Below are 10,096 nucleotides of genomic sequence, written 5' to 3'. Positions count from 1 at the left end.
TTTTCATGTTTACATAAATGTCGGGCATAGCATTCCATGTTTCGAACACAAGTTTGTCCGGTTTTGGAAGGTTTTCAATATCACTCCATTTGTGATTCTGAGCAAGAACGGCCTTCTGACGGGCAACATCTTCAAGGTCTGCTGTCAAGCGTCTAAACTTGGACACCCATATGTCTTTGTCGGCTATGTCGGCCAGTTCCATCTCAAGATCAGGTTGATTCACACCTGCCAATGCAGTCGTATTCAGTAGGGAAGGATCGATGCTTAAGGGAGTGACCGGGAAGGATAATGTGTTTTTTTCCTCTCTGAACTCACAGAAGCGTTTCCCAAACGATGTTTGCATTGCGATGATTGCAGAATGTAAATACTCCGAAATTATCATGTCGTGACCTTGTTTGAACTCTCTCAAATTGGGGAAGTGAGACAAAGTGCCTTTCTGTAAATCTCTGGCAAGCACTGTCAACTTGCGCTCGAATGCCAAAACATCCTCCAACATGTGTAGGGCTGTACGTCCTTTCCCCTGAAGAGCTGTGTTTAGCGTGTTCAGGTGCGCTGTCATGTCTACCATGAAGTGTAGCTTTTCCAGCCACTCTGGCTGTTCCAGCTCAGGAAAGGTGAGCCCTTTGCTGCCCAGGAAAGTTTTCACTTCTTCCAGACACGCGACAAAGCGTTTCAGCACCTCCCCTTTGGACAGCCACCGGACTTTGTTGTGCAGCAGGAGATCAGAATATGCGCTTTCCAGCTCGTCCAGTAACAAACGGAATTGACGGTGATTTAAACTTTTTGCCATTATTTTATTGACAATCTGAATGACAACATCCATTACTTCTGTGCATTCCGGAGGAAATGTTTGAGCGCACAGTGCCTCTTGGTGCAAGATGCAGTGAAAAGTCAGCAGCTTTCTGTCCAGCGACTTCTGCAGTAAAGCCACAAATCCCTTGTGCGTTCCCGTCATATTCGGTGCCCCATCAGTAGCTACTGACACCAGATGGGTGGTCTTTATTCCTTTGGCTCTTAAACAATTCAAGACAGCCTCACAGATGTCCTCCCCCCGTGTTTGGTCTTTTAGAGGTATCAACTCAATCAGTTCTTCCTGTGGCCCGGCAGAGTTTACATACCGGCAGAACAACGCTATTTGTTCAATATCACCTTTGTCTTTAGACTCGTCACAGGCAATCGAGTAGGCCACAGCTGAATTGATGTCTTTAATTTGCTGTCTTGTGATGTCTTCTGCCATTTTTATGGTTCTGTCTTTGACAGTCTTTGCAGAGAGGGGCATATTCCTGATTTTCTGCACAATTTCACTCTTGTTTTTAAAGTCCGTGAATAGATGTTCTGAAATCTTAATGAAAGATTCTTTTATATATTCATCATCTGTAAACTGCTTCCCGTGCCTGACTATTTCCTGAGCGGCAATATAACTGGCGTATGTCGTTGATTTTCCAGACTTCATCCATTTCTGGAAATGATTTTTGCTCAGATCAACCTTCCGCATCAGTTCCGAAACGGCTTTTTTTTCTCTCATCTCCATCCGGATATTTTTGAGCAAAGGCTGCGTGTTTATTCTGGAAATGCGTTGCGACATTTGACTTTTTGTTGTTTGCTAGTTTCTCATTGCATATTAAGCATACCGGTAAACCAGTCTCGTCAACAGTGAAAGCAAATTAATCTGTCCACGTATCATTAAACGTTCTGTTTTCTTCAGTCACTTTTCTTTTTTTAGAATTCTCCATAGTTGGCTTACCTTGGATCGAAAAATTAAAGAAATCGCGCACTGGCGGGTGTCAGGTATTGGCAGTGGTGACGTATATTAATAGCGATAAAAACACGTTGTAGCGGTGTGCTCACGCAGTCAGTAAACTGCAGTCGAATAACTTTATTCGAACTAAACAGCCTTGCTTTTAAGCCTCCCTCAACCCAGCCCCCATGGACGCAGATGCTGCAAAAGACGCGTACTCACAAACCCCCGTAGGCTATCTCCCTTAGCCGGAACGGTGGCTAATTGTGAGCCGTTTCGGATGTGCCAGGAAATGTGTCGCCACACTTAGATTGTACAAGATCACCATAATCTTCAAATTTAGAATTACATTTCAAAAGCTAACAAACTAACATAAAATACATTTTAATTAAATACTGACCAATTATTTCCCAAAGCCACAGGGAGCCGCAGCACAGAGGTGAAAGAGCCACAAATGGCTCGGGAGCCGCAGGTTGCCGACCCCCGGTTTAGGTGAATGCTGGAAATACTTTGAATTCTTTAAAGAATAGCAGGAAGTTTAACCTTAATTAGCATTGGGAAAGATTAGTGATTATTACAGAGATTTCTTAAAGAAATAGTAAGATATTATGCAGATTAAAGTCTTTTATCCATGGTTTCAGCTGAGAATTTGAACTGGGATTTAGGAGGATAAAAGGCATCATGATGTCTGGGCATCCTGTAAATATGGGTGTTATAACTGTCCATATTTACATTTATTTCCGAACAGAAGGAGACTGTTTGTCGATCAAATGTATATAATGAGTTTTGGAATAATCCCTTCAATCTTCAACCCCCTTCTATCTCCCTGGAACTTAGTCTTTGTCACAGGTCCATTAACAACCTTAGATTCACTCACCACGTGCTTGCAATAGGAGAATTTGAAGTTACGAATTAACCTAACAATGAGTTCACCATTGGGAGTGAGGGAGAAACCTGAAGAACTTGGGAGAAACCAGTGCAGTTACTGGGAAAGTATGCAAAGTCAATCCAGTCATCTTCACAGGTCAGATTTGGACTGGAGTTGAACTGAATTGAATTGACTTTATTACTTACATTCTTATTATACATGAGGAATAAAAATCTTTACATTATGTCTCCGTCTAAATGTGCAATGTGTGATTTATAATGAATAGAATGTACAACAGGACAGTCAATATAACATAAAAATACAGTTCTGTCAGCATGAGTTAATCAATCTGATGGCCTGGTAGAAGAAGCTATCCTGGAGTCTGTTGGTCATAGCATTAATGCTGTGGTACCACTTCCCAGATGGTAGCAGCTGGAACAGTTTGTGGTTGGGGTGACTTGGGTCTCCAATGATCCTTTGGGCCCTTTTACACACTGGTCTTTGTAAATGTCCTGAATAGTGGGAAGTTCACATCTACAGATGTGCTGAGCTGTCCGCACCACTCTCTGCAGGGTCCTGCGATTGAGGGAAATGCAGTTCCCATACCAGATAGTGATGCAGCCAGTCAGGAAGCTCTCAATTGTGCCCCTATAGAAAGTTCTTAGGATTTGGGGGCCCATTTCAAACTTCCTCAACCATCTGAGGTGATAGAGGTGTTGCTGGGCCTTTTTCAGTTGCTGGGGCTATGAGACTGCTGCACTATCTCTGAAGCCATTGTGCCATTAAAATGAAAATTGATGAATTTAAAAACCCCTCAGTCACTTTGATTTCCAGGTTGTTGTGCATTACAGCTTGTTCTGGAAAAATATAGAATGGGAATGGAGAATAGGGTGGGAATAATCAGAGGAGATGGGTATTCAAGAATTTACAGGTGAGACATCACATTGGGTTGTGTCAGCGTATCACAGAAAGATAAACAGGCTTGCTTCAGGAGCAGGTAGTGGAGAACTCTTGTTCCTTCTGGCTTGGAAGCAGTGCTAAAAAGTTCTCTCTACTAGATCCAGTCCTTTTTGCTACCTTTTAGATTCCCTGCACCTTTGTGAACTTATGTTGGTGTTATATAACTGTTAATTAATGAGAATTATGATTGTAATGAACAATCCTGGTGGTGGTTGGGGAGCATAGTGAACATCTTGCTGGGGTGGACAGATCATGACTGTTAGCCGACAGTGAGCTGGAAGACATCCACAGGTCCACATGTGACTTGTCTTACCTAAATTTGCAGATTGACTTGTTAGTTAATAAGCCTACAAACAGACTGTTTAAATGAGTCTGTGGTTTGATGTTTTATATTCTGTATTTTTCATTCATTTTATTGTCATTTGTGCAATTTGTTCATTTTTTGTGCTTTGGGGGTTTGATGTTTCCTTTGAATGGTTTCCATGGTTTTCATTGTTTTATGGCTCTTTGCAGGAAGACTAAGCTCTGGATTGTATACTCCATAATAAATTCACTTTGAATCTTTGAGTCATGAATATTAATGTCTATCCTGTGGAACTGCTGCGGTTATTTTCAGAATCAGAATCAGAATCAGGTTTATTATCACCGGCATGTGTTGTCAAAGTTGTTAATTTAGCAGCAGCAGTTCAATGCAATACATAATATAGAAGATAAAAATTATATCAGGTAAGTAAGTAAGTCAATTACAGTATACGTCTATTGAATAGATTAAAAATCATGTAAAAAGCAGAAATAATATAGATTAAAAAAGTGAGGTAGTGTACGAGGGTTTAATGTCCATTTAGGAATTTGCTGTTTCTGAATTGCTGAGTGTGTACCTCCTATCTGATGATAACAATGAGAAAAGGGCATGCCCTTGTTGCTGGAGGTCCTTAGTAATGGACGCTGCCTTTCTGAGACACCGCTCCCTGAAGATGTCCTGGGTACTTTGTAAGCTTGTGCCCAAGACGGAGCTGACTAGATTTACAACCTTCTGCAGCTTCTTTCAGTCCTGTGCAGTAGCACCCCTCCCCACCCCCAATACTGGACAGGGATGCAGCCTGTCAGAATGCTCTCCATGGTACATCTATAGAAGTTTTTGAGTTTATTTGTTGACATACCAAATCCCTTCAAACTCCTAAAGAAGTGTAGTCACTGTCTTGCCTTCTTTATAACTGAATGGATACGTTGGGACCAGATTAGATCCTCAGAGACCTTGACACCCGGGAACTTGGAACTGTTTACTTTCTCCACTTCTGATCCCTCTGTGAGGATTGACTATGAGGATTCTGATAAATAACTAGTCAGTCATAAATACTTACGTGTCTGTCAACTGTGACTGCAGCTGTTGGAAGTTTGTCCAAGTTGACATTAAGTGGCCTCAATTTTCCTTAACCATTTTAAGGAAATGTCCTTAATATGAAGGGAAGCCCTCTGATCGTTTTCTACACACTTAGCACTTGCACGTATGGCTCCGAGAACCAAAATTGAATGTTAGAGAGCAAGTAATTGGTGTCGTTTGTTAGACCATTGGTGATTCCATGAATTTCTGCTGAAAAGTAGTATGTTAGAGCAACGTTCCCTGGTTGGGTTAGAGTTGTCATCAGTCTTGTGACTGGGTAAGTTTGCATAGATGCTTGCTGATAATATAGTAATACTTGCTCTGCTTGGCAAGGAGAGTGGCTCAATTTGAAGCACCACAACCTTTGCCATCATTAAAAGCTTTTGCTGCTGAATATTTCATGGATTCAACTAAATTTTCTTAAACTTCCTGTTAGTATAGAATTCAGAAGATGATCGTTTGCAATAATCACCCATTTTTTAATTCAAATCCAATTACAAATACATTGCTTTGTCTCTTGCATTTATTTGCTGGGCCTCATTATGCTGACAAGTTGTTTTGGGACTATTTCTATTGGGTTCTGGTTCTTCTCTCTTTTTGTTTGCATGCAATAAATCTGAAAGATTTCCTCAGATCTATCTGTTATTTTAACACTACATTACAAGGAACATTCAGGTAACCGCAGAGTTCTATTCTGTTCAGAACTGAGTTCCCACATTGCAAAAGATTCATGAAGCCCCCATTGCTGTAGTGGGAGTGCCATCACTCAAGTCGAGTATGATGTTCTCCAAAGGATTATTCCCTTAATGGAGAATGGCTGTGCATGACTCTGTTAACATGGACAGCCTCCACGTTGTCCTTTGCAGATCAGGGTTCGGGTGTAGTGGCATGGCATTCAAGATGACTGGGGATTCTTTACTGCTGCAACCTTTCTCTGCCTTCACTGTCATTGAGATGTGTCATCTCCTTCCGCCCCTTGACCTTACCACCATGGGGCCCCTTCACCTTACTTCCATGGATGACCCTACAAGGAGCTATGCTCACAGGACCTCAGGAACTCATGATCATCTCCGTCACGAGAAGGTGATGATCCTTGGAGAAGCCCTTTAGCAACAGGCAAATCCATCCCACTGGTCTCCTAAATGCTTGTTTGTTAGTACAGGCTGTACCTAGGATGGGTGCTCGTAAGGCAGGGAGGCTCTATACCTATTTCAATGGCACTGGCACCATGTTAGAACATGCCGAGAAGCTAGGCAAAATAATAAAGAACCAACCATGCTGCTCATACTATGTAACAAAAGACATGTTTAGTCACTATTACAGGGGCTAAGTAATTGGCGTTTACAAAGTGTAACCTCATAATATGCAAGGCTACAGCAGTGAAAGTTCCCCAGTCATCTTGGATGTCATGCAACTAGACCCTGACCCAGATCTCTCAAGGACTGTGGAGGCTGTCCATATTAATATGCCTAGAATATGCTATTTTGCAGCAGGTTATTCTATATTGTACAATGACGAGCATTGAATCTAACATGCCATGATCAGGGTGTTGGTATTTTGTTGGTGATGCTATTGACACTAAATATTGTGACAGTGCTGATTATATAGGCAGTGTTTCTCAGCTATAGGATGTCAAATAATGCCACTGAGCATGTTCGGGCACATGAAATGTGGGTCAGCAAATTTATTTCATATGTGGACCTACAACATAATTTTGAAATTGCTTATTTAGTTATCAATTACTGCATTGATCTGAATTAATGTGCAATTGTACTCTTTATATCTATCTGTCTCTGTCTCTCTCTGACACACACATACGTAAATTGTTACGAACCCCGTAACTGGGTCACTTACCAGCAAAGATAGAGAGGTCTGTTGAAGTCTGATGGTACTATTTTTAACAGTATTTATTGGTAAAAATACACCAAAAATAATATCAATGCAAACATACAGATAATATACGTCGTCAATACTAAATCTAAAAGTGCAAGTATAATAATAATCAATAAGAAATAAGCTCTATCGTTGTCTAGGGGATAATGTACTGTCCGATGGAAATATAAAAGTCACTCAGTTCATTCAGGCTGCAGCTTTTTGGTTGGAAAGAGATTTTTAGAACTTGCTGGTTTTTCCTTTTATGATTTCGATCCTTCCAGAGTTCTGTTGGTGTTGGTTTCTCCTTTAGCTAAAGCCGTTCTTCCATGGTAAGGCCCCAATCCTGGCAAAGGGAAAGGACGCACGCGAGCCCCCCACCGGCTGTCACTATTAAACGCTATCACGGGATTTCTAGCGTCTCTCCTGGTGCGTCTAAAGGTGTTGTTCCCCAGACCCTCTTTTATCCTTACTCACGGGGTCTCAGATGTCATTCAGGTTGGGATGATGCAATCCCTCAACCAACCCACTCTGGTCATTCCCTGAGGGCTTCAATGAATAGTACAGTACTCAATACACAATTCCGTCTCCAAGAGACAATGGCCGTTATCAATGGTTCCGCCTTTCTGGGGTCAGGACACACATTCCAAAACCTGTGTATTCTGGACATCTCTCTCTCATTTCCTGGGTCCCAGACCCGAATTAATAGCGATCTTATGATTCTCATAAAGGAGGGGGCTACTTTGTACCCTTTGGTCCCTCAGAGTTGTGGCACATTCGTAACAAAATAAACATATGAAATCTCAAACATGTGCATCTGTAGTGCAGATTTCTGCTTTATGTGTGCTGCTTTCTTCACAGGAAAATTTTTTCGTCTAGCCACTGCTTACCTCATCGTAGACAGCCGTATGAAAACATTTTGGCTTTGTTTGATTTATCAATTCAATGTCACTTGCAACATTTTCATCTATTCAAAGCCAAATAAATGATGTAACCCTACAATAGTTAATTTTGTTAGGGCTAGTGGGCATTGATTTCAAACATATGGCATGTGATCTTATATATTAATGGAGCAATGCTTGAAGTGTAAAGAAATATTTTTTACATACAAAGAGGTTATATTAACACAAATTATCATTGAAGTTGTCACAGTCATGGCACTTAAGATTTAAAGAATTATGCTATTTTAGACAGAATTGAGATGATATACAGTATATGGGTCATATGGAGAAGTTAGAACCAGAGGAGACATGAGGAGTCAAAGGAGTCAAGCAAACTTTTCCTATGCTAACAGTTTTGATTCCAGGATTGTGTTAACACTTCAGCAAGTGAATTTCAGCATTATGTTATCCCTGATGTGATTTAGTGTGTAATGTTTTAGTTGGGTTACTTTAAAAATCAATCTACTCAGGAATGCCTAATGACGACAAAGTGTCTAGTAAATTACATTTAAGAGTCATTCATATTTTTGAAAATGATGCATTTTTCTATCAGAACATGAAATAGTTGGTAGGATGGACAATGGCAATTTAATCTTGTTAAGTGCAAAGTGATGCATCTTCAGAGGATTAAGGTTCAAACGTGAACAATGAACAGTAGAGGTGTATTGAGGGTTCAAGGAAGCTTGATGTTCCTGTCCAAGGATCCCTGAAGGTGGTGGTACGGATTGGTAAGGTGGTGAAGATGGGGGATGGGCTATTTGCCTTCATTAGTACAGGAATATAAGTGCAGGAAGGTTATTGTACTATTTTATAAAACAATGGTTGGACCACAGCTGGAGTGCTTAGATTGCACACTGTAAGACGAATGTGATTTTACAGGAATGGGAGAAGAGCAAATTCACCTAAGTATTCCCTGGGATGGAACATTTCATCTGTGAAGAGAGATGAGATAGGTATGATTTTATTTTTCTTTGGCCAGAGAAGTCTCAGCAGGGACTTGACAGAGGTGTACAAAATTATGTGGGCTCTGGATAGGTAAATTGTAGGAATCGTTTGTCCATTGTAAATGCATCTAAAACTAAAAACTAGAGCAGATAGATTTAGAAGGGATTTCAAAAATTTACTTTTCACCCAGAGCATGGAATGAACTGCTCAAGGGGGTGGTGGAGGCAACTACTTCTGCAGCATTTCAGAAGTATCCAGAAGAAACCCTGAGCCACCAAAGCATGGACGGTTTGAGACTGTGTGCTGATGCATGGTGACAGTCAGCACAGACAGAATGGATCAGTGGTCCTGTTTCTGCACTGCAGGACTCTGTGAACCATTGAAGAAGTCAGCTTGCTTGTTTAAGAGAGCAAGTTTTATCTCACATGCTAGGAAACTCTCACATTAAAAGATTAAGAGCTTAATTATAACCATGAACTACATTTTCTGGTGTTGAAGGTTAACCAGGAAAGATTTTTGTTTGTAGATATCTCAAGATATTCCAAAGTGTTCCTCATATCTAATGAGATGCTCTTTATGAATAATCATTATTAAAAACCAGAACATTTTAGAAGCCAATTGGATACAGCAAGATCCTTTGAACAGCAATGCAATAGATAACGAGCTAATCTTTTTTATTGGTTAACCTTTGCACTATATTTAACACTTAGAGATCTTCATGCTTTTGACTGAATTGAGCCAAGGGATTTTGATATCAACCCATAAAAATAAATGGAACATTTGTTTAATATTACATCTGAAAGACATCCTCTGTAATTTGAAGAGAAGGTTAAGCAGAAAGACATTATCATTGGAGGACACGTTCTGATGTAGTTCAGTGAAATTAAGGCCTGTGAGAAATGGTGGAGAGTTAGCCCATTTAGAGTGCAAGCAGTAAGTCATTGAGATTGTTGTGATTTGCAGGAAGTGCCATTTTCAATTACTTGTGAAGCACCATAAAAACTAAACAAGTGAGCTGGTAGGTCAGAAGAAGAAAACCACAGTCTTCATTTCTTGTACTGCTACTGCTGTGTGTTATTATTTTTCTACTTATTCTGCCTCCTAAGGTCTCAGTGCTTATTACAGTGCCTAACCGTTTAAATTTAAACTCTTTAACTGGACCTTTCGTCATACCTGTCCATCAACGAAAGGTACATTTATAGTTTCTTACTTTGAAGTCACTATCCAGTAACACCTTAAGAGGCTTTCCATAGTGATCCCTGAATTTCACTAAATACCTTTCAAAATGATTCATTATATAGCTTCAGAGACATTCACATGTTGCATGAGGGAAGAAAAACCTCACAGGGTGAACATCCTGACATTATGCCTGAGAACAAATTTCCAGTAAG

The 10,096-nt window shown here is 40.4% G+C and overlaps 1 protein-coding gene across 1 annotated transcript in view; it reads left to right on the top strand.

Annotated features, from left to right (window-relative positions):
- Positions 1-1,299: 1,299 nt before the first annotated feature.
- The window catches only part of LOC132391180 (uncharacterized), a 1,045,680-nt gene continuing 1,036,883 nt past the window's right edge, over positions 1,300-10,096 (top strand). The window contains exon 1 of the mRNA XM_059964051.1: positions 1,300-2,230. The gene's annotated coding sequence lies outside the window, so the exon portion shown is untranslated. The remainder of the gene's footprint in view (positions 2,231-10,096) is intronic.

The sequence above is a fragment of the Hypanus sabinus genome, chromosome 3 (genome assembly GCF_030144855.1).
Source record: "Hypanus sabinus isolate sHypSab1 chromosome 3, sHypSab1.hap1, whole genome shotgun sequence".
Classification (NCBI taxonomy): domain Eukaryota; kingdom Metazoa; phylum Chordata; class Chondrichthyes; order Myliobatiformes; family Dasyatidae; genus Hypanus; species Hypanus sabinus.
Note: the sequence above shows the minus strand (reverse complement) of the source record. Positions and strands in the feature narration are given on the sequence as shown.